We start from the raw sequence: 25,271 nt of genomic DNA, 5'->3' as shown, positions 1-25,271 counted from the left end.
GTATTTAGCCCAAATTGTAGGGTAGGAGTTCTGGAAAACATCCCTTAGACCCCAAAAGACATAAGTTCAAAAGCTTAGACATATTTAAGGATTTGCAAGTATTTCAATTTACTGGCCTGGGTAGAAACAATAAGAGACAATATTTGTTATTGTTAACCTGGTGACATTACTAGTATATTTGAAAATAATTATTTTTTATTAAATTTTATTCATCTTTATGAGTTATATTAAACATAGCACAACCTTTACATTCTAACAGTCATACAAAATCTTATTCTCAAAAATAGAAATGCTGAAAATTTACCACAAATGCTCTGAGCTTCTATAATATTAGAAAATTTTATTTGCTATAAATATGTATTTTTGAAGATAATTTTTGAAGGTAAGTTATCAAAATACTTGGCAGTGAGTCCAAAAAGATGTCATATTCCATTTTCTTTTTCTTAAAATCTTAATTAACTTACATTTATCCAAATTTAATTTAAAAGAACCTGATGCTTTCATTTTCAAGTTTGATCTTAAGTATTTGCTCTTGAAATTAATGCTCAAAACCAAAAACATATTCATACATATAATTAAAAATTCTCATAATTTACTAGTACATGTAGTTTTACAAGCCAAGAGGGAAAGTAGATGGAGAAATCACTCAAATTTTTAATTGAAAAAAATATGAAATAAGGAGTTATTCTAGAAATAATGCACCTGGTTTTCCAAAATAAAACATATATTGTTATAGGTTCAATTTACTTTATGCTTATTTTATGCCATATTAAATGTGGTTGCAATAAGTAAGGATTATCATTTTTAACAAATGAAATAGAATCATGCTCTAGGTTCAAGACAGAATGACTAGTATTAAGGTAGCCTTTCCAAAATAAGCAGCAAAAAAAGTACAAAAATATATTAAACTATAGTTTTCAGACATCAGAAAAGAAGAACAAAACTGTGTTCCTTGAGATAAGTGAATTAAGAAAAAGAAAACCCCATTATTGCTCCTGGAGACACTTTCTAAACCACAGCACAGAAGGGAAAACAAGGCAAAGCATCAACAGTCTTAATGAATTGAGGAAACAGAGATTGGAGGGCAGAGAATCTTCAGTGGCTTGAATGTATAAGGCAGAGGAGCAGAAAGGCAAGTGTTCGGAACTCCAGTAATCTCTAAATAGAGACAGGAGAGTAAGTACTAGCCAAAATGAAACATTGATTAAAAAGAAACATAGAAATAAAATTGAACAAAGACTCAGTGACCTGTGAGAAGTCAAACATACATATAATTGCATTATCAGAAGAAGGCTGTAAGGTCAAAATATATTTGAAGAAATAATGGCAAAATTTGCGATTTAAAAAACCAAAGCAACGCCTAAATCTAAGCTCAAAATAATAAAGACCACACCAACACACATGACAATTATCCTGAAAAAAAGAAAAAATAATATTAAAAGCAGTCACATAAATAAGACACATCACAAGAAGATAAGGTGAACAAAATAAAAATGATGGCTGACTCCTCACTGACTTCCCTTAGGAAGATGGAAGATGATAAAAAAAAAAATATTTCTAAAGTGCTTCAAGAAAAAGGAAGGCCTGTCAACTTGGCTGTGGATTTAACCATTCATAAAAGATCAAAGTAAAATAAAGATATTTTGGGAGAAACAAATGGAAAGATTCATCACCAGAAGAATTGAACTATAAAAAATATAAAAGAATTCTATTCAGTCTGAAAGAAAATTATATCAGATGGAATCTTTAATTTTTATAAATGTATGAAAAACAACATAAATGGTATATCTGTGGATAAGTATAAAATATTTTTGTGTTTTTTAATGTATATAAATAGTACTTCTGGCATAAATTTTAAAAGTTACAAAAACCATCATTCTCACCCTAACCACCAAATTAGCTGGATAAGCTACAAATCATATGTATTTTTAAAAATAGCATCATAATGCTGAGGATGCAAATAAACTTAAAAGAACTATATTCCAGGAAGTGAATCCTCTATGAAAGGGGAGAGATTCATGGATGTTCTCCCGTTTTCCCCACCAACAGGAGGCACATTGGAGGGCCCACCAACGTTCTCCTTCAGTAACATGTGATGCTGACTATTCTGGATCCTATGAACTTTAGATTCATTTGTCAACATCCATAAAACAATTTTTGAGTTTTAAGAACTTTTTGTATGGTAAGTGCTTTATCAGATATGTCTTTGTAAGTACAGTAATTTCTTCCAGTCTCTGGCTTAGGATTGTTATCTTCTGGAACAACCGTAAATAGACCTAGTCATATGGTGGCGAGGTTTAGAGTGAGGGCAAGAGTATATAGTCCGATGATTAGGTCTCAGTGTTTTAGTGAGTCAATGCCTCTGGACTGTGGTGCATGTACACAATGGAATACCACGCAGTGGGGAAAAAAAGAAGGAATTCTTATCACTTGCAACATCATGGATGGGCCTGAAGTATTATGCTAAGTGAATTAAGCCAATCAGAGAAAGATAAGTATCACATGATCTCACTCATATGTGCAATCTAATAAGCAAAATGAAGTGATGAATAAATAGGTCCAAGACATAGAACTATGAACAGACTGATGAATTTCAGAGGGAATGTAGGGTTGGAAGGGTTGAGGGGTGAGATTAATGGGGGAACTTATATGCATATATGCATAGCCCATGGACACAGACAATAGTGTGGCAAAGGCTTCCGAGGGGCAGGTGCAGGGAAGAAGGAGTCAATTAGAAAACAATCAAACAAACAAAAAACAAAGGGGACATCTGTAATACTTTCAATGGTTAAGCTTAAGAAGAAACCACAAAATAAAAACACAAGTGTTCCTGTGTTCCCCTCCCCTTCTCCCTAGGTAAGACAGGATGGCTACAGTGAGCTGGAGTCAGACTTTCCCTCCTGCAAGGCTAGAGCTGGCTGGGATTGAGATTTTTCCTCCCCAGGTCAGTTAGGCTCAGATAATACCACAGCAGTTAAGCACTGCTTTCACTGAGTGGCCAGATTATTATGAGCATCCCACAGTACTTCGTTGGGCCAACTTTTGCCTTCAATACTGCGGCGATTCTTCTTGGCATCGACTCCACAAGATGTTGAAAGGTGATGTGAGGAATCTGACACCATGCCTGATGAATAGCACTGTCCAATTCTGTGAGATTTAATGGTTGTGGAACCAGCTGCCTGATGGCTCTTTTAACTTCGTCCCACAAATGCTCAATTGGATTGAGATCTGGTGATTGTGGGGGCCACCTAAGCAAGGTAAAGTCTCCCTCATGTTCTTGAAACCACTCCTGCACAATACGAGCACCGTGGCATGGCGCATTGTCTTGTTGGAAGAAGCCATCTCCATTGGGATACGCCATCAACATGATAGGATGAACCTGATCAGCAATAATACTTAGGTATGTTGTGCTATTCAGACATTGTTCCACATGAATTAAAGGGCCCAAATCATGCCAGGAAAACATGCCCCAAACCATAACACTGCCCTCACCAGCATGAAGGCTTGCACTCATGCATGTGGGGTGCATGCTTTCATGCTGTTTCCGCCAAATTCTCACTCTGCCATCTGCATGATGCAACTGGAAACGTGATTCATTGGGCCACGTGACTTTTTTCCAATGCTCGACTGTCCAATCTTTGTGTTCCTGTGCAAATTGGAGACGTTTTATCTTGTTAACTGCAGACAGCAAAGGTGTTAGAATAGGCCTTCGGCTTCCATATCCCATATAATGCAGTGTATGGCTAATTTGCCTACAAACGTCAGGTGGTCATAACAATCTGGCCACTCACATTCAAATATATCCCATGTTCAAAGGCTGTTAAATTGCGTTGTTTACCCATATCTTCAGAAAAAAAACCCACTTCTACTGTCGTGGTAAACAACCTACTTCCCTATTTATAATGGTCTGGCCCTCTAGTGACTTCAGTGCGAAATTATAGCTAATTTGCCTACAAACGTCAGGTGGTCATAATAATCTGGACACTCGGTGTACTTTGTTTCCCCCCGAGACAAGCCTTGCTAAGAAGTAGAGAGCTCTAACATAAGGGTTGCTTTCCTTCTCCCTGCTGGAAGCAGGAGCAGATATTTCTCAAATATTTGCTGTGGGAATTTGGTGGAGCTCCTGGATGTAAATCTCAAAATATTGTGGGCCCCTCCCTTATTGCTGGGTTCCCCTGAAGTGTTTTTTTGTTTTTTGTTTTTTTTAAATATATTTTATTGATTTTTTACAGAGAGGAAGGGAGAGAGATAGAGAGTTAGAAACATCGATGAGAGAGAAACATCGATCAGCTGCCTCCTTCACAACTCCTACTGGGGATGTGCCCGCAACCCAGGTACATGCCCTTGACCGGAATCGAACCTGGGACCTTTCAGTCCGCAAGACGACGCTCTATCTACTGAGCCAAACCAGTTAGGGCTTAGTCCAGGGGTGGGCAAACTTTTTGACTCGAGGGCCACAATGGGTTCTTAAACTGGACCGGAGGGCCGGAACAAAAGCATGGATGGAGTGTTTGTGTGAACTAATATAAATTCAAAGTAAACATCATTACATAAAAGGGTACGGTCTTTTTTTTTTTAGTTTTATTCATTTCAAACGGGCAGGATCTGGCCCGCGGGCCATAGTTTGCCCACGGCTGGCTTAGTCTCAGATATTATCTGCAAGATATAATGGAAGAAGTTCATGGGAAAGAAAAAAGAGAAAAAAATCAACCACTGAGAAAATATAAAATCAAAGAAAAGATGGTAGACTTAATCCCAATGATATCCATAATTACTTTAAAACAACTTCAATAAAAATTTAAAAGTAAAGATTATTAGTCTGCCCAAAATTGCAGAGGGGCCCATTCATACAGCATTAAAAAACACAATTTAAAAATGAAAATACAGACTTTTGAAAGTCAAAGGATATTAAAGATATATCATGAAATAGCATAAAAAGGTTGGCATGGCTAAATTATTATCAAACAGAGTGGAAGAAGGGAACGAGTGTACCAGAGATAAACATCGGCATTTCATAAAGAAAAGGATCAGTACACCAAGAAAATACGAAAACGCTAAAAGTGCATGCCCTTAATATTAGGGCTTCAAAATAGAGAAAACAATACATGTAAGGACTAAATGGAATAATTCGTTAAAATCCACAATTACAACTGGAGACATAAATTATTTCTCAATAATCCTATCTAATAAAAGAGAAACATGGTAATTGGCGTACGACCGCTACCCTTCCCATTGGCTAATCAGGGCAATATGCAAATTAACTGCCAGCCAAAATGGAGGCCGGCAGCCAGGCAGCTTGAAACTAACATGAGGCTTGCTTGCTTCAGTGACGGAGGACTCCAACGTTCCCCACCTGCCACTGCAGGCCTCTGAGCTGCAACTCTAAGCAACTATGTAACAAATATAGAAGCTAAACAAAACCCCAGAAACCTGCTTTAGTCCTGGACTTCAGCCAGCAGGATCGCAACATTGTAAGCAAAGGCCAGAAACATACTTTCAGCAGCGGAGGCCTAAGAGCTGGAGCCAAGCCTCAAAGCTAAAACAGGCCCAGAATAAAAAAAAAGAAAAGAAAAAAAGGAGCGGTTGGGAGGTTCAGTCACCCCCAGCCTGAAAACAGCCCTCAGCCCCTCACCCAGGCTGGCCAGGCACCCCAGTGGGGACCCCCACCCTGAAGGGTGTGTGACCAGCTGCAAACAGCCATCATCCCCTCACCCAGGCTGGCCAGGCACCCCAGTGGGGACCCCCACCCTGATCCAGGACACCCTTCAGGGCAAACCAGCCAGCCCCCACCCGTGCACCAGGCCTCTACCCTATATAGTAAAAGGGTAATATGCCTCCCAGCACCAGGATCAGCGGAGCCATGAGGCCTCCTGGCACCAGGATCAGCGTGACAGGGGGCAGAGCCCAAACCCCCTGATCGCCCTGCAGCTCTGTGTGTGACAGGGGGTGGGGCCACAACCTCCCTATCGGCCCTGCTCTGTTCGTGACAGGGGAAGGCGCCCCAACCCCCTGATCAGCCCTGCTCTGTGCCTGATGGGGGGAGCTCCCCAAACCCCTGATCAGCCCTGCTCTGTGTGTGACAGGGTGCAGCGCCCCAACCCCCGCCCCCCTCACGGGCCCTGCTCTGTGTGTGATGGGGTAGAGCCATAACCTCCCCATCGGCCCTGCCCTGAGTGTGACAGTGGTGGTGTCCCAACTCCCTGATTGGCCCTGCTCTGTGTGTGACAGGGGATGGTGCCCCTACCCCCCAATCGGCTCTACCCTGAGCGTGACTGAGGGTGGCATCACAACCTCCCGATCGCCCTGCTCTGTGCATGACAGGGGGTGGTTCCCCAACTCCCCAATCGGCCCTGCTCTGAGCCCGACCAGGGGCTGCACCTAGGGATTGGGCCTGCCCTCTGCCACCCAGGAGCAGGCCTAAGCCAGCAGGTCGTTATCTCCCGAGGGGTCCCAGACTGTGAGACGGCACAGGCCGGGCTGAGGGACTCCCCTCCCCTCCCCTCCCCCAGTACAGAAATTTTTGTGCACCGGGCCTCTAGTCCTAGATAATAAAAGCCTAATATGCTAAGTGTCAGGTCAGCTGGTCAACCAATCAAAACATAGTATGTTAATGATATGCTAAGGCTGCTCAACTGCTCACTATGATGTGCACTGACCACCAGGGGGCAAACGCTCTGACAGGTAGGTTAGTTTGCTGCTGGGGTCCAGTCGATCGGGGCTGAGAGAGAAGGGCTGGACACACCCTGGAGCCCTTCTCCTCCCTCCCCAGCTGGCCAACCTCCTGTGTCCTTCCTTGGCCCTGGTGGTGCATCGATGGGGTCCCTCGGCCTGGCCTGTGCCCTCTCCCAATCTGGGACCCCACGGGGGATGTCAGAGAGCTGGTTTCAACCCAATACCACAAGCCAGGCCAAGGGACCCCACTGGTGCATGAAACCATGTTCCAGGCCTCTAGTTAATAGAATAAGATGACAAAATAAAAAGAGCAGTAGCTATAAATGATTTGAACGCAATTACACTATAAACCAACTTGACTTCATTTACAATTATGGAACACCAGAGGCCTGGTGCATGAGATTCATACACTTGGGGGGTTCCCTCAGCTCAGCCTGCACCCTCTCACAGTCTGGGACCCCTCGGGGGATGTTCGCCTGCCAGCTCAGGATCGGGCCTAATCCGGCAGTCAGACACCCCTCTCTCAGTCCGGGGCTCTCGCAATCTGGGATCCTTCGTTCCTTACCGCCCGCCTGCAGTGGAGGCAGGAGAGGCTCCTGCCACCGCCACTGCCACTGCTGCTGCACTTGCCAGCCATAAGCCTGGCTTGCTGCTCTTTAGTGCTGCCTCAGAGGCAGGAGAGGCTCCTGCCACTGCTGCTGGGGTTGCCAGCTGTGAGCCCAGCTTCTGGCTGAGCAGTGCTCCTCCTGTGGGAGAGCATTGACCACCAGTGGGCAGCTCCTGCGTTGAGCATCTGCCTCCTGGTGGTCAGTGCGCGTCATAGCAACTGGTTGTCCCACCGTTTGGTCGATTTGCATATTATGCTTCTATTATATAGATACGCAGGTGCTCATGGAACAGTTACCAAGACATTCTATATAAAAGACCTTAATTCTCAAAATATATAAAATGATTTAATTCAACTAAACATATTAACTGATCACTTGGTATTTCATTACAAATCAATAAAAATAATTTATCTAGGAACTTCTAACATGTTAGCAAATTAAAAAGTACAATGACCAAAAACACCGCAAAGGAATATAATCAATATTCTGAAGATAAATTATTGAAATAAGAGTGGAAATCAATGAAATTGAAATGAGACAAAAGTAGAGAAATACACAAGTGAAAATAAGCTTTCAAAAATGATTGATAAAATTGATCTATACTCTGCAAGACATATAAAGAAAAAGCAAAAATTATTAACAAAGAGAATAAAAAAGAGACATCAATATACATCCCAAATACATTAAAAGACTAATAAAAGGATTTTTATGAACAATGTAATGCCAATAAACTCAATTTAGATGACATTAATAAATTTGCTTTAGAACACAAATTACCACAACTATTAACACAAGAAAGCTCATAGAAAATATAAAAAAATACCACATTTATTAAAGAAACTAAATGCATAACAACACCTTTCTACACAGGTCATTCCAAGTCAAGTAGATCTCTCTCTCTCTGAAATGGACAGATATAATATATGATCATTTAAATATATAGTACCTATAAGTTACATATAATTTAAATATGATCTAATCTCAAGATATCAATAATTTTAAACATAAATTGAATCTAAAATTTAAAGGTAAAGGCTATTAGTTTGCCTAAAATAACAGGGGAGCCAACTCATAAAGGATTTAAAAACCATGCTTTAGAAAAAATATATCTACACACACAAATGTAAATGTTACCACTTGGCAATCTGCGTAAAGTGTACATAGAAACTCTGCATGCTATTTTTTCAACTTTTATTAATTATGAAATTATAACCAAAAATGTTAAAAGATAATACAAGCATCATGAGGAAATGACAAAGCAATTCCCTGACTGGGAGAAAATATTCAAAGTGTGTGTGTGTGTGTGCATGTGTGCATGTGTGTGTGTGTGTATCTCACAAAAACCCTGTATTCTGAATATAAAAAGGAATCTTACAACTTAATAAAATATACTATTTCCAATAAGAAAATTGGCAAAAGAATGGAAAAGATACTTAACAAAAAATATATAAGGATACCCTATATCCAAATAAAAATATTCACAATGTTATTAGTCATCAGGGAAATCAGATTTAAACTAAAATCCTTACTACCCAACCTGAAAATTAAAAACAAACAAACAAAAAAAGCCTGGTGATTCCATTTTTGGTAATGTTCTGAAACAACTGGAACCTTAATACATTGCTGGTACAAGGCAAAATGTCACAACCATTGTGGAGAGCTGTTGGCAGTTGTTTTGCTACATTAAACGTTTTCTTATTTACCTAATGATACAGCAATTGCACTCCAAGTATTTACAGGAGATACAAAAATGCAGGTATACAAAAAGGTGCTCTCTGGAATGCTCAAAATAGCTATATTGATATTTGCCCCAAATTCAAAACAACTCAAATGTCTACTAACAGTGGAAGAGATAAATGCTATTATATTCACACAAGAAATGCTAGGGAGTAATAGAAAGGAAAATGAATGTTACTGATATTCACAATTACATGGGTGGGTTTTGTTATAGGTTAATTGTATCCTCTCAAAAAAAATATGGGTAATCCTTGGGGCAGTGTGCTAAGTGAGATATGTCAGAGAAAGAAATATAAATATTTTCTGGTATCACTTACACATGGAATCTAAAAAAGCCCAAACTTGTAAAAACCGACAGTAGAATGGTGGTTTCCAGATGCTTTGGGGTGGAGGAACTGGGAGATCTTGTTTAAGGGTAAAACCTTGCTATTAGTAGATAAATAAATCCTGCAAATTTACTAATGAGTAACACACTAATTATAGCAATACTGTATCATAAACATCAGAACTAGATCTTAGTTGTTCCCACCACAAAGAAGAAATGACCCTTATATGGCACGACAGACGTGTTAGCCAATGCAATGGTGGCAATCACATTGCAATATTAAATCTATGAAATCAACACAGTGTACACCTTAAACTGACACAATGCTATATGTAAATTATATCTCAATTAACAACAGAAAAGTGATGCTGAAGTCCTAACCCATAATTGTGACCTTATTTGGAACTAAGGTCATTGTAGATTATCAAATTAAAGGGAGGTGATTACTGTAGACCAAGCATGTCAAACTGGAGGCCTGTGGGCCGCATGCGGCCTACAACCAATACTTGTGCAGCCCAGCCAATATAATGGTATGTAAGAAACATTTTAATGAAAATGTTGTAAAGTAATTTTTACAATATCCCGTTATACATAATTATTAATAACGAACTACAACATTTGCTAATGACTGATTACTATAATCGTGTTGCATTAATTTCTCTTATATGCCTTACGTGCAATCCAATGATTGTAACCTTATAAGAAGGGGAAATTTCAACGCAAAGACAGACATTCACAGAAGGAAGTCGAGGTGAAGCACAATGAGAATGTTCTCTATAAAAACGAGGAAAGCTTAATGATACCAGAATCTTGGCGAGAGGAAGAAAACAGTTTCTCCCTCAGAGCCCTCAAAAGGTAGCCAACCATCTCAGACACCTTGATTTCCAATTTCTAGCTTCCAAAATTGTGAAACAATTTCCGTTTAAGACATCCAGTTTGTGATACAGTGTTACAGCAGCTCTAACTCTAAACTATGAATCTTTAAAATATTTCCCTTACCAGAAGAATTGCAGATTATATATGGGTATATATATATATATATATATATATATATATATATATATATATATATATACACACACACACACACACACATTGCAAGCTTCCAAATATACCACGTGGAGAAAAAGTAGTTTTATAGTTGTTTATATGGAAAATAATACAATAATTAACAAATTATAATATGAGAATAAACTCTGTGTTGCCCATACTCACAACTGTAAAACTATGTTTGCCCCACCCTGTATGTTCATTTAGAAGAGGCCAAATTAATCCTTAGTGACAGAAGTCAAATCAGCGATTGCCTAGTAGGAGGATAATAGAGTGGAAAGGAGTACAAGGAAATTTGGGGGTCATACAAATATTCTATACTAGAGGCCCAGCACGTGAAATCTCATGGGACCCAGACTCCCTCCTACCGCACCAGTGGGACCCAGACTAACTCACACCTCTCTGTGAGACCAAGACTCGCTGCACTGCGAGATCCATCAATGCATCTCCTGGTGACTGGTCGTTTGGTCATTCTGGTGTTGCACCATTATTGCCACTGGCCTTTTATAATATAGATTATATTTGGAATAGTAGTATACAGATATACCCATTTATCACAATTCATTAATTATATATGTAAAATCCAAGAATATTGAAATATAGTTGATCAGATTAATAAAGGAAATATGGATTTTCCATTATATTTCCAAATATTGGTCAAAAGAATTTATAAAATGACACATTATTGGTAGTTAATCAGAACTTAGCATATTTTTCTCATCTCTGTCATATATCGTCAAAGATGTCATTTCATTCCAACCTAAATTATGCATTTTATTTCACAATCTGATTTATTTTACCAGTAATATAAATACTGCCTAATAAAATATGATCTCAATGTCAATAGGATGATTTAGGAAGTAAGGGTAAGTTTAGAATAAAATATGGGCCACGATTTTAACTCTGTTTATTTTTGTTTGAGACTTGTAACAAATACAAAAAAATCATATGAGTTGTGTGATTCATGAGCTCTCCCGTTTTCAAAGGACAGGGTGGAGATTTCTAAAAGACAAAGGATAAGGAATCATGCAAACAGTTTTTTTCTCTTTTTTTATTTTTTTATTAACTCTTTATTGTTCAGATTATTACAGTTGTTCCTCTTTTTTCCCCCATAGCTCCCCTCCACCTGGTTCCTACCCCATCCTCTGCCCTTACCCCTCTGCCCCCACTGTCCTCATCCATAGGTGTATGATTTTTGTCCAGTCTCTTCCTGCACCCACCATACCCCTTTCCCCCCGAGAATTGTTTATCAGTTTATTCTGTTCATCAGATTTTTTATTCACTTGATTTTTAGATTCACTTGTTGATAGATATGTACTTGTTGTTCATAATTTTTATCTTTACCCTTTTCTTCTTCTTCCTCTTCTTAAAGAATACCTTTCAGAATTTCATATAATACTGGTTTGGTGGTGATTAACTCCTTTAGCTTTTTCTTATCTGTGAAGCTCTTTATCTGACCTTCAATTCTGAATGATAGCTTTGCTGGGTAAAGTAATCTTGGTTGTAGGTTCTTGCTATTCATCACTTTGAATATTTCTTGCCACTCCCTTCTGGCCTGCATAGTTTCTATTGAGAAATCAGCTGGCAGTCGTATGGGTATTCCCTTGTAGGTAACTAACTGTTTTTCTCTTGCTGCTTTTAAGATTCTCTCTCTGTTTTTTGCTCTTGGCATTTTAATTATGATGTGTCTTGGTGTGGTCCTCTTTGGATTCCTTTTGTTTGGGGTTCTCTGAGCTTCCTGGACTTGTAAGTCTATTTCTTTCACCAGGTAGGGGAAATTTTTTGTCATTATTTCGTCAAATAAGCTTTCAATAACTTGCTGTCTCTCTTCTTCTGGCACCCTTATAATTCGGATGTTGGCTCACTTGAAGTTTTCCCAGAGGCTCCTTACACTATCTTCATATTTTTGGATTCTTTTTTCTTTTTGCTTTTTTGGTTGGGTGTTTTTAACTTCTTCGTATTTCAAATCTTTGACTTGATTCTTGCGATCCTCTAGTCTGCTATTGGATCTCAGTATAATATTCTTTATTTCAGTCAGTGTATGCTTAATTTCTATTTGGTCCATTTTCATATCCTCAAGGGCCTCACTAGATTTTTTGACGGTCTCACTAGATTTACTGAGGGTCTCACTAAATTTATCGGCGGTTTCTAGAAAATTCTTGAAAAACCTTATAACCATGGTTTTGAACTCTCTATCCAGTAGTTTGCTTTCCTTCATTTCTGTTATTTGTGACCTGTTTCTTTGTCTCTGCATTTTGGCTGCTTCCCTGTGTTGATAGAGCTGCTTTGTGTGCTAGGTGTTCTATAGGGCCCAGTGGCTCTGCCTCCCCAATTAACTGAGGTGGACACTCTTGGTGCACCCCTTTGTGGGCTATGTGCACAGTCTTGTTGTAGTTAAGTCTTAATTGTAGTTGGTATCACTAGAAGGAATTGACCTCCAGGCCAATTGGCTGTGAGCATCAGCTGTGTCTATGGTGGGAGAACTTCTGTGCTGGAGACACCTTTATAGGGCAAGACTTGCTTCAGTGGGGCTTTGGTGCTCACTGAGTTTGCCCCCTGAGTGTGTCCCTATGGATCTGAGGAGTTGTAATCTGGATGGTCCCACTCTGACCAATGGGTACACTGGCACTTGGATCTCTAAGGAGGTGCTAATTTAGCCTCTGCCTGAGGCTACCCAGGAGGATCTACAGAGAGATCTGAAGATTCCTCTTCTTTGGGGTTTAGAGGTGCCTAGAAGATGTCCAGCTGTGAAGCAATGCAAGCTGCTGTGGGACCTTGGGCCTTTTTTTGGATGTTCTGGGTCTCTCTGACCCAGCTGCAGTTTGTTAGGTAATTTTAGATTGCAAAGGGCCAGGTCATTCATATGAAAAGCCTCTGCACACAGCTTGGGTGGGGTGGGGTCTCAGGGAATCAACTGGGAGGGGCAAACAGCTATGGCTGATACTCAGTCCTGCCCTAAGAGTCCCGGGTGGGTCTCAGTGTCCTGCGATAATCGCTGCAAGCACCTCTGAGAGAAAGCACCCTCTGCCAGACAGTTCAGTTTCTCCCTGTATGAGTCCGGGTCCCCAGAGACTAGCCTGGAACTGGAGTTCAGAACCGGAGCTTGTGTCTCCCTCCTGATTGAAAAAGACAACTGCGTCCTCAGTTGCCAGCCCTTTCCACGTGCGCCTCTGTACCTATGCACTTTACTTCTGCACCTCCTCTGAGTCTCAGTGTGCTTTTCTCTTTCCTTCTAGTTGTAGAATTTCCACTCAGCCAGCCTTCCTGTGGCTCTGGATGATGTCTGTTTTGTCTTTTAGTTCTAATTTTGAAGTGGTTGTGCGAGGCAGCAATTTCAAGTGTTTACCTATGCCGCCATCTTGGTTTCTCGACGCAAACAATTTTTAATTCTTACAAGTTCACATACTAATTATTGACATACTTATTAGATTAATATATGACCACTTGAAGAAAATAAATGTGAATGGTAGAGCAGAGTAGTTGTCATATTTTATTGGAATTCATGATTTAAATTTTATAAATATCATCAAAAATACTCTTTTCAACTTATCTAGTTAAGTGACATTGTTATAAAACATGATTAGTCTATTGCTTTCTCTAAATAGTTCCATTCTCTAACAACACTGATGTTTTTTTTTAATTAATTAATTAATTATTATTATTTTTTATTGTCTGAAATTTTACATATGTCTCCTTTTTCCCCAATTGACCCCCTCCCCCATCCCTTCCCAGCCTGGGCAAGCCCCCACCACCCCAGTTTCTGTGTCTATTGGTTATGCTACTATGCATGCATATAAGCCCTTTGGTTGCTCTCTAACCCCCCTCACCTACCATTTGTCTCTAGATCAATCTATTCTTGTTCATCAAATTGTGTTGATCATTATATCCCACATATGAGTGAGACCATGTGGATGGGTTTTTAATAATATTTTAGAGGGACTGTAACTCAGTAAGCAGTCACACAGCTGAAGCTCTTAAGATAGTATTTACACATCTCTACACTTTATATTCTTTCAAGCTAATTCCTTTCGGACACAAAGTGACACTTTTATAAACAAGAAGAGTCAACTACACACAAACTGGAAAATGACTGCTCAGTACTGCTTTCTTCTTTCAGCCCATGGAAGTATTTTTTGGAAACTAGACAAAGATTAAAAGCAAATTTAAACTTTACAACAAACTGAGAGTATAATCTGTTTTCTGCAGAAACCAATAGGGTACCAATTTATATGTGGCATTAAAGAAAAGCTAGTGGGCTCCTCAAGGCAGCCATCATTCAGCAGAGCTCTACCAGTTCAGTTAGCACGCCTTTGCCAAGGCCAATGCTGAGGCACAGAAGCAGATGCCTTTGATGCTGACGAGTTGTTTTAGGATTTGCTGTAATGGTTCTTTTATAATATAGTTTAGATAATGAAACTCATGTGATATTCATTTAAGTATTTTAGATTTCTGCCCAATTTTTTAAGTAGGGCTATAAATGATAACCTTATAACTCCATTCTGTACTAGAATATGTACTGAGTATATGACCATTGAATCTGTTAAATCCAGGCCTCAAAATATGACAGCTTTCACCTACAATGATTATCCTTTGGTCTTTGATTATGGTAGCCACTAGTAAAATTTCTAAACACATTGAACATAATACATTTTTAAAATTCACACTGCATCCATTCCCTCATTCTTTTATTAATTTATGCATCAAGGTTTACTTAGTATCTGGACCACGTACAAGCTGATTGCTAGAACCTACCAAGCTTAGAAGGCTGGAGTCTAACTAGGACAAACACATACTCAATTATGATAGAAGGCTGACTGTGAAAAGTTTGAACTTAATATATACTTTGATATTTAAATTTACACAGTTCAAATGTCTCTGTGATTAACACAGCATCTTGTAGTTTGTATTCTCAATATGTGTGTATACATACATGTTTTCTTTTATTTAATGTCATATATATATATATTAAACACATATTATTTACACTAATAAACTATAAATAAGAGGCAAATTACTTAAATCAAATTTAAAAAAATAATAGTTTCCATTCATTGAGAACAGGTAAACATGAAGGAAGTAATGGTTTATTTTATAAATGAAAAAATGAGATTTAAATACTGATAACTTTTAAATTAAACCAGTTTACTAAATGAAATATATGCCATTTAATGAAGGTACAAATATCTAACTAGTAGATGTGTAACTGTTTCGTTGCTTTTAAAAATTAAGGTAAAAGTTATATAAATGCTTTATTTCTTTTATAAAATGTTTTTAATATTAATTTTGTTAGCTTACATTAGAAACAAAGGGAGACTTGTTATGTGATATTCTTATCATACCATATCCCATTTAATCCTCACACAACTCCATATAAAGTAGTTATTTTTATTCCCATTTTATATAATAAAATAAAATTTAAGAAATGTTAAGCAATCCCTCATGGTCAAACAGTAGGTTTAAGATGAAGATATATCTATTTTTTTAAACTATGCTCTTCCTTGGATAAAATGATGCTTATAAATATTCTGGTTATGTAGCTCTTGACATAAAAAGTTGTTGACCGCAACAATGATTCCTTAAAGTCATTAACTGATATACTCAGTTATTTTCCTGGTCTGTTTTTATAACCAAATTACATTTAAAAGGTTGCTAGCATATTACCATAGTAGAGACTTCAAAGCACCTTGGATGATAACCAAATGACACATTTAGCTACTGTTATTCATTTTTCTTTGGTATGTTAAGACATGACTGAAGTTACCCAAATACTTAAGTCCATAAAGCTAAGTATTATTTTTAAGAGTATAAATTCTACCTCAAAGGAAGGAGAGTGGTTTCTATGTATAAAGAGGCCAGTATTCTCCCACTGATGTGGGTTGAATTGTCTCTCTTCTTGCCCACTTGCAAGTCTGCCTGCAGAGACGATCATGCCATTGAGGGTTAGGGTTAGTAAATACCATTAGTAATCCTGTAGCAGAATGCACACTGTTACAGAAAATAGCTGCGAGAGAGAAAGCAGCCTAGAACAGCCCAGGGCTAAGAGAATGTGAAGATTCCCAACAGTGCTGGAACTGTAGTAGTCTGGAGCTGGGTCAGCTGGCACAGGGAACAAGTAGATTCTTAAAATGAATGTCTGTTGATTGTGAGTACTCCTTATGGGTGTTCAGATATAGATGGGAAATATTTGAGAAGGGAGAGGGTTGATGTGTATATAAAAGTACAAGATAATTTATATTTAAAACTTCAATTAAGACAATAATGCCTCTAAGGAATAGGTTTAATTTATCTGGAGAGTAGTGGTTATTTGTTTAGCAAAATAATTTGATAATCCACTTGTGTGTGAATGGTGAGCACCTGAAGGCATGCTTTTAAAGGGCAATGAAACAAGGGATAGCCAACTTCCATGTTTAATAAATTTAAGTTAATGTCCACTGTGGGGAAGATATGAGAGCAGAGAGTATTGAAGGAAGCACATAAAGGGAGAATATTCTGTGTAGAACAGGGATAGGCATGTGGCCTTCAGATTAATAGTCACAGGTAAGTAACCTCTCAGATAAAGAGCATCTTGTTCGCTTGAATATTATCACATGGTTGCTCCTCATCAAATTCAACCTGAAGAAGTGTGCCCCAGCAAGTCCATGCCGTGTTGGGAACCTCAGGGGAAAAGGAGCTGTATTCTATGTCTGGTCTGGTTCTAGATGAAGATGAAACTGAATCCCATTGTAGGCCCGCTAAGAGTCCAATCTGGATTTAATGCACTGGTTTCTCTTTTGATTGTCGCTCCTTGTAGGATAATCAGGTTTCAATGAACACAGGGGAGAAGGAAATGTCCAGGACATGAAGCATAGCAAATGTGAAACACAGAGAAATGACTAGCCTGCCTATGCAGAATAGTAGATGACCTTTGCTTTCTTCCAATTTCCAAGAGTACAGACGCTTCCTCCTTAGAATTCACCTCGATTTTATGACAACTTGAAAGGGCAGAAAGAGGGTTATAATACAAATATAAATGCCATTAATTGGTTTTTCAAATCTAGCAAATGGTTTTATACTCTATCCGTTTTCCTTTGATATCCTGAAGGGTGAGTCTCTGAGCATCTGAGATGGCATGCTATCCATTATGTTACAGTTTCCGCATGGTGTTTACCATTTCATGTAACTAGTCTCTGTGGTTATATTGACTCTATTGTGCTGTTGCCATAGTAATTAAGGAGGTACATTTGCAGAGCAATGCAGACAGAGTGATCAGCGCAGATATGTTGTCTGACACAATTCAGGGATCTAGAAATCTGGACAAGTCTTCAGAAAAAAAAAGTGGTTTAGAGTTTCTATTGATATTATTGTGGGCATTAAGGCAGCCAAGTTATCACCAATATAAAATCTAATTGAAAAGCTGAGGAAATAGGAAAACAACAAAAAAAAAGAAATACACACATACAAAGGAAGAAGTTTACTACTGAGGGTTTAAATACTAAATATGTGTGTGGGTGGAAAGTTCTGGCAGTACTCCTACAGAAATATTTTGACAAACTAACACCATATGGAAGCTTTTATACCACTGAAAGCAATGCTTTTTTCTCTCTCTCTCTCTCTATATATATCTCATTCTCTCTCTCTTCTCTCCCTCCTTCCCTCACCTCTCTCAAACACATTCACCCTATACAGTGTTATTATATTCTCCTAGTTTTTTTTATTGACATTTTATACCTTTTACAACATAATGATCATTTTAATGTGATGTTATTCATATTTCAAAAAGTAATATATTACCACATAAAAAGTCCATGCTCATTTATATAAAAATTAAAAATTTAAGAGATAACTTATTAAAGGACACAAACAGATGATTCACAGGAGCCTGGACCACTCCCTCTCTGTATGGAACTGACAACTTGTCTACTCCACTTTGATCTCTAATAATCTCAAACCATGTCTACAACTGAGCTCCTAATTTTGTGTCTCAAATCTGCTTTACTCCTCCTGTAGTATTTCCCTCTAATTGCAGGTTAACTACATTATTTTCAAAGCCCAGACCCCAAACAGTAGAGTTATTCATTACTCTTCTCTTTCTGTTATATACCATATCTTATTCATTAATATTTCTACTATACAGTACAAATATATATGATGAGATCATATCTACCACAATGACATTTCGTCTTTCACCTATAGTACAAAAATAGCCTCATACCAGTCACCCTGATTCAGACATTATATCCCTTCAGTATCTTTTCCACAAAGTAGCCAAAGTGATCTTATTAAAACTTAAAGCAAAGCAAAAACTTTTTGCTTGGAGAAAATGCTCACTTGGAGGAAAGGATCACATCCTCACAATGGCCACAGATTCCTACCTGATCTGTCTACCACTGCTCCTTCGAGTTCAGTGACCACTCCCCTCTTATCACATGGGCCACGTGCTGTTTCTCAAACACAGTGGGCAAACTATTGCTAAAGGCTGCACTCTCTTCCTTTTTTCTGGGTTTCAACACCCATCATTAAGCATACGCTTCATTAATCCCTCAATTCCTTCCAGTCTTTATTTGAATACCACCTTCAGAGTGGGCCTATCCTACCCATCCTATTTATATTTTAACCCCCCCCCTCCAATCCTTTATTTTCCTCCATAACAATTACCATCAACTCACCTTCTATACATTTCATCTCTTTGTTTAGTTTCCAACTTCACCAAAATAAAATTAATGCTCTATGAGGGAATACATTTTTCTCTTTTGTTTACCACTGTAGCCTTAAGGCCTGGGGGAAGGACTGGCACAAAGAGGGTTCTCAATAAATATTCGTTGAGTGAATAAAGATGGAAATCTAACTTTTAGCATGTGTCTGAGAAACTATTGCAAGTTTTTATAATTAAAATGTAAATGAAAGCAACATTTTCTAAAACTAGTGTTTTATTTTTACATTATAATATCAGTGCTGATGAGAGTACAATGAAAAGATAGTCTCACACATTGCTATAGGTAGTAGGCATTTAGAGTGATATGGCTTCTAAAATCTAACAGATTCTGAGGGCTGGAGAAAAAAATAGGTCTAGAATGGGGGAGTAAGGGAAAAGCCCAATATTGGCAGGCTGTGGACAAGGGAGATTAAGTCATTAATTCAGCAACCTTGCGTTTTGAAGGAACTGATGAATTAAGAGCATTAGAGGATGTTTTATTGTGTTTTGAGCAGTACCATCCCTCTTCTACATCTGAAGAAAACCTGTGATTTGTAAATGCTTCTGGTTTGGGGTGTTTAGGTACCTTCAAATGCTGTACTATGCTGGCCCATCCCTAAAGATACACACCTTCTTTTTTGGGAGAGAGAGAAACATTAATGATGAGAGAGGATCATTGATTGGCTGCCTCCTGCAAGCCCCTAACTGAGGATCAAGCCCACAATCTGGGCATGTGCCCCAACAAGAATCAAACCGTGATCTCCTTGCCACACTGGCCAGGCAAGATACTCACATTCTGAGCTATTTAACAATGACTGACTCAGGATAGATGCTCCATGAATAGAAGTAGTAGCAGCAACAGTCATCATGGCAGCACCTGCAGCAAGCAATAATAACACTAATAATGTAGAAAAGCCCATTAGCAACTTCAGACTGAAATATTTTAATATGGTGACTTTTAAGTCAAGCCATTAAATGTTTATGAATCATAAAGAAGTGGAAATAAGGCAGGTGCTTAGTGCAAAAAAAACACACACAAAAAAACCAGAATAAGCAATCTCATCTACAATAATAAAAGCATCATATGCTAATTAGACTGGATGTCCTTCCAGATGACCTTTTGGACAAAGCTGGGGCTGCGAGGGAAGCCTGGTTCCTGGGTGCCAGAGGGAAGCCAGTGCCTGCAGCCAGGGAAAGGAAGGCCTACCCTTGCACGAATTTCGTGCATTGGGCCTCAAGTATGTATATATATATATATATATTATACATCCAAATCTCTGTGTGTATGTGAATGTGTGCAAGTATACATGAGCATGTGTGTGTAATTACTAGTTGCCTTTTTAATTTCCATTCTTCCCTTCTTTAATAACAGAACTCTAATTTTACCTGTTGTATTGATTCTCAGAATGAAGAGTTTATTTTCTAGCTTCATTTGTGGGAAGGTTAATCATGTGATTTCCTTCCTTCCAATGAGGTGTAACTGAAACTGTAGGCATAACTTCAGAGAAGGCTGCTTAGCGGGAGATGACTAAGAAGTGATGTACCCAACTCATTCATTTGTCCATCTGCCTTCTTCTGAACTATATTTTGACATGATGTCTGTAATTCTAGAAGCCAACCAGGACATTGAGGTGACCCTAAAGATGGGAGTCATGAGTCAGGATGAAGGAGGAGGCATTCCTCATTATCATGGCGTTGCCCTACCAGCCCTGGATATCTACCAACAAATTTACATCACTGTTATGAAAAGTCCCTGCTACTCATAGCGAGACTAATCTCAACTTGTTACAGTATGATTTTAAGATCACAAAAGTACCAAATATGAATATGCTAAAAATGACTAGAGAAAACATATTGTACATTAAGTCTATATTTCTATTTCAATATTTCAAAATTCAGATATTTCAAATATTTTTAAAACATTGTATGACATGAGCATCTCATTTCTGTAAAATAAAAAAGAGGTAAACTAACTTGGGTTCTTTAATACTAACTCATATGTGTTAATAATGAGACATAGGATTATAAAATTGCTTATTGAGAGATTTTTGGCAGGTATTACTCTGAGCTATAACAAACCCCAGAAAATTATTAAAAATAGTTACCTTATGATGATCAAAGTTAGTAAGTACATTCAGCATAAAACTGTCATATATTAGCAAGCAGACACTATTTATTCAATCCCTGAGGCATTCCTTGATATTAAGTTAGTTAGACAAGTTCTTTAATTATTTCAATCTAACCAAAGAAAATTCTATAAAAATTAGGTATTGACTCCACTATAGATATTCTCTATGAAAATGCAATTTAAAAATAGATTTCTAACTTGGTCATTGATTGATTGTGTGAGGTAAATGCCAAGTGTTAGCTTACTTCCTCTATTTTGGCTTGGGGAATGGAGTGGATGCATTAATTATAGTATAACACATAGGAAAGAAAGGAGGTATAAATGTGATATGATATAATGAGTTGGTTTGGAATAATCTATTTTTGAAGGTATCTGTGCTATTTAAATTAGGCCTGGATAAACTTTAAAATAAAGAAGATACTAGTATTACAATCTGTGAGTATGCAATTCCTAAAGAATATGATGAATATGGCTGGTTTGCAGGCAACAAAGACTTATATAATACTTTAAACAATAAAGAATTTAAATTACAAAAATATATAAAAATAAAAAATGTGTTATTTTAAAAATCTTGACAGCACTCTACTGTCTAAATTTGGGAGTACTTTCATAATTATTTATTATTTTATAAAATAATGTTTACTTTTTGATTAATAATTATTTTTAAGTGCCACCTGTCAAACCTTGTGATCCTAGCATTTTGAATGAGATGAATCTAGTGTCTACTATTTGCTTTAGGTTTTTGAAAACAGAGCTAGAGATCAAGTAGTTTTTAAATAATGTACCTACCCCTCCTATTTTTCCAGTTGTTAAGAGCACTGATTTACATCTGAGAAAATTGACACTCAAATATTTTTCAGATTATGATTAGAGTTTTAGAAACCTTAAAAATTAGGTATATAAAACATAAATATATCCTGTTAATCTAGTATTCAAGTGAATTATAATGTACATCATGTTTAAATGTAATACAGTCATGAAAAATCTTTATGACAGTTAAAAATAACAGGAAAATGTGTGTTATAATGTACTAGAGGCCCAGTGCATGAATTTGTGCACCGGTGGGGTTCCTCAGCTGGCCTGTGCCCTGTTGCAATCTGGGACCCCTTGGAGGATGTTGGACTGCTGGTTTTGGCCTGGTCCAAGCAGGCCAGGCCGAGGGACCCCACTGGTGAACAAATCTGTGCACCAGGCCTCTAGTATCCATATAAGATCTTTGGTTAATCTCTTCCTGTCCTCCCCCACCCCCTTCCTTCTGAGATTCATAAGTATGTTCCATATTTCCATGCCTGTGCATTTAGGGTCTGCCCCCTGGTGGTCAGTGCACATCATAGCTACCGGTCAAACGGTCACTTAGGTTTTTATATAGATGATAGGCAGAATTCTAAGATGTGCCTTATTTCACCCTCCCTAGTGTATACACTCTTGTTAATCCTCCCCTGGGCTCAATCAGAACTTGTAACTTGCTTTTAACCAATAGCATGTGGCAAAGGTAAACAGATTTTGCATGTGTTAAGATGTCTAATTATTTGACTTTGACTTAATAGAAAGAGGGCATGACAAATATTCTGGGGGCATAACCAATCAAGTGAGTCCTTTAAAAGAAGGTCCTAACTTTCCTTGAAGTTAGACGCTGCAATTAGCAGAGACTTTCTCTCTCCATTGCTGGCTTTGAAGATGTAAATTGTCTGGATTCTATAGCAGTGAGAAAATTAATTTTACCAGAAGCTCAATGGAGCTTGGAAGTGGTTCTTCCCTAGTTAAGCCTCCAGATAAGAATTCAACATAGCCAACGATTTTATCATAGCTTTATGAAACCAGCAGAGGATCTAGGTAAAATGTGCCAGAATAACTGTGAAAACTGTTAAGATAATCAATCTGTATTGTTTTAAGACACCAAGTTTCTTACAGCAATAGAAAATTAATACAAAATATTTAGATTAAAAAGTGGGTAATAAAATTGATGTCACTATGATCATAATTGTTTTAAAAATAAACTAAAACTATAAACAATATTCATATAATTCTTATTCCAATAATGTTGGGCTAAATAATATAATCCCTTTCACTGAGGATAAGTTAAAAAGCTGATGAAACACTAATGAAAATATCTTTAAAAAATCTCCATAAAGTTAACAAGGCAGGGAGGTATACCAGATTACATTTTAGGAAACAGAAGTTCATACAGAGATAAACCTAATTCTCCAAAACAGTTCTGTCCTGAGAATTTTTTTTTCTGATCATGAAAACAGAGACTTTCTTTCTTTTTTTTTTTTAAATATATTTTATTGATTTTTTACAGAGAGGAAGGGAAAGAGATAGAGAGTTAGAAACATCGATGAGAGAGAAACATCGATCAGCTGCCTCCTGCACGTCTCCTACTGGGGATATGCCTGCAACCCAGGTACATGCCCTTGACCGGAATCGAACCTGGGACCTTTCAGTCCGCAGACCGACGCTCTATCCAGCTCTATCCACTGAGCCAAACCGGTTTTGGCGAAAACAGAGACTTTCTAATAGACCTGTGGTGCTGCCCATGAGCTGAGGAGACATGAAGGAAGATGTTTCACTGGTGTTATCTGTAAGAACTCCAAATGGAAAACAACCCAGTTGTTCATCCAGAGTAAAATAACAATATGAACTGGAGAATATTTTTAAAAGGGAATACTACAAAACACTGAAAATAAATGACTACTGCTGCAGGGAGCAACATATTGTTTATAAGCATAATATAGCCAAGGAAAACCAGATATTAGTAAACACAATGGATGCTCTACATAAATTTGAAAAACCAGGGATGTATTAAAAAAGTGATAAAGCTATAAAGAAAAGCAAGGAAGTTATTAACATAAAAAGTTTGTTTATTTGTATGCCCATATTATGCATGATTCAATTATGCATAATCCCTATTAATCATTCACCCTATTTATGGATTATGTTTATTTTATATTAGATGGAGAAAATGTAGTTTCCATATGACACATAGGGCATTGAGGATTATTGGTATGTTCAATTTCTTAACTAAGGAGCATCCATTTTATAATTACTCATTTACTGTACAAGTATGTGTTATGTACTTTCATTCTGAATGATAAATCTAATAAGAAATAGTTTAAAAATGTCTAAAATATAAAAAAGTAGTTATAGTGTCCTGTGATTAATAATGACCTGCATTCAAGTAATTCCATTTTAGGCCAAGTAGGTAGAACTAAGGCAACAGAAGGGTCATGGGAGTGAAGAGTGTGTCTATACCTGAAAGACACATTCCAAGTATAGCATATTCCATTCATGCCATGCTTCATTAGATGGGGGAGTAGAAATTAATTTTATGTGCCTATTGGAGAAGCCAGAAGGTTTAAGAATTTATTCAGGTTTTGTTACATGACTAAATTATATAACCACTACTAAAATTAGGACTACTAATGATCTGGTTACCATATACTGATTGCTTTTTTCTGTGTCAAGAATTGTGCTAAGCTTATAGGAACATGGTAATCTACACTAATAAAAGAGAAACATGGTAATTGGCATACGACCGCTACCCTTTTTATTGGCTAATCAGCAAGCCATGCAAATTAACTGTCAGCCAAGATGGCGGCCGGCAGCCAGGCAGCTTGAAACTAACATGAGGCTTGCTTGCCTCAGTGACGGAGGATCTGTGGAGGAAACCAATATTCCCCACCTGCAGCTGCAGGCCTCTGAGCGGGCAGTTTAAGAAACATTGTAACAAATACCGCCGGATAGCAGCCAGCAGATTCGCAACATTGTAAGCAAAGGCCAGAAACCTACTTTCAGCCGCGGAGGCCTAAGAGCTGGAGCCAAGCCTCAAGGTAAAAGTGGCCCAGAATAAAAAAGAAAAAAAAGAAAAAAAGGAGCGGTTGGGAACTTCAGTCACTCCCAGCCTGAAAACAGCCCTCAGCCCCTCACCCAGACAGGCCAGGCAACCCAGTGGGGACCCCCACCCTGATCCAGGACACCCTTCAGGGCAAACCAGCCGGCCCCACCCATGCACAAGGCCTCTATCCTATATAGTAAAAGGGTAATATGCCTCCCAGCACCGGGATCAGCAGAGCCTCGAGG

General features: G+C 38.1%; 1 protein-coding gene across 3 annotated transcripts in view; it reads right to left on the bottom strand.

The window, feature by feature from the left end:
* LRFN5 (leucine rich repeat and fibronectin type III domain containing 5) overlaps window positions 1–25,271 on the bottom strand; it is a 297,089-nt gene that overhangs the window by 17,382 nt on the left and 254,436 nt on the right. The window lies entirely within an intron of this gene.

The sequence above is a fragment of the Myotis myotis genome, unplaced genomic scaffold, assembly GCF_014108235.1.
Source record: "Myotis myotis isolate mMyoMyo1 unplaced genomic scaffold, mMyoMyo1.p scaffold_m19_p_1, whole genome shotgun sequence".
Classification (NCBI taxonomy): Eukaryota; Metazoa; Chordata; class Mammalia; order Chiroptera; family Vespertilionidae; genus Myotis; species Myotis myotis.
This window is presented reverse-complemented; position numbering and strand designations above follow the sequence as displayed.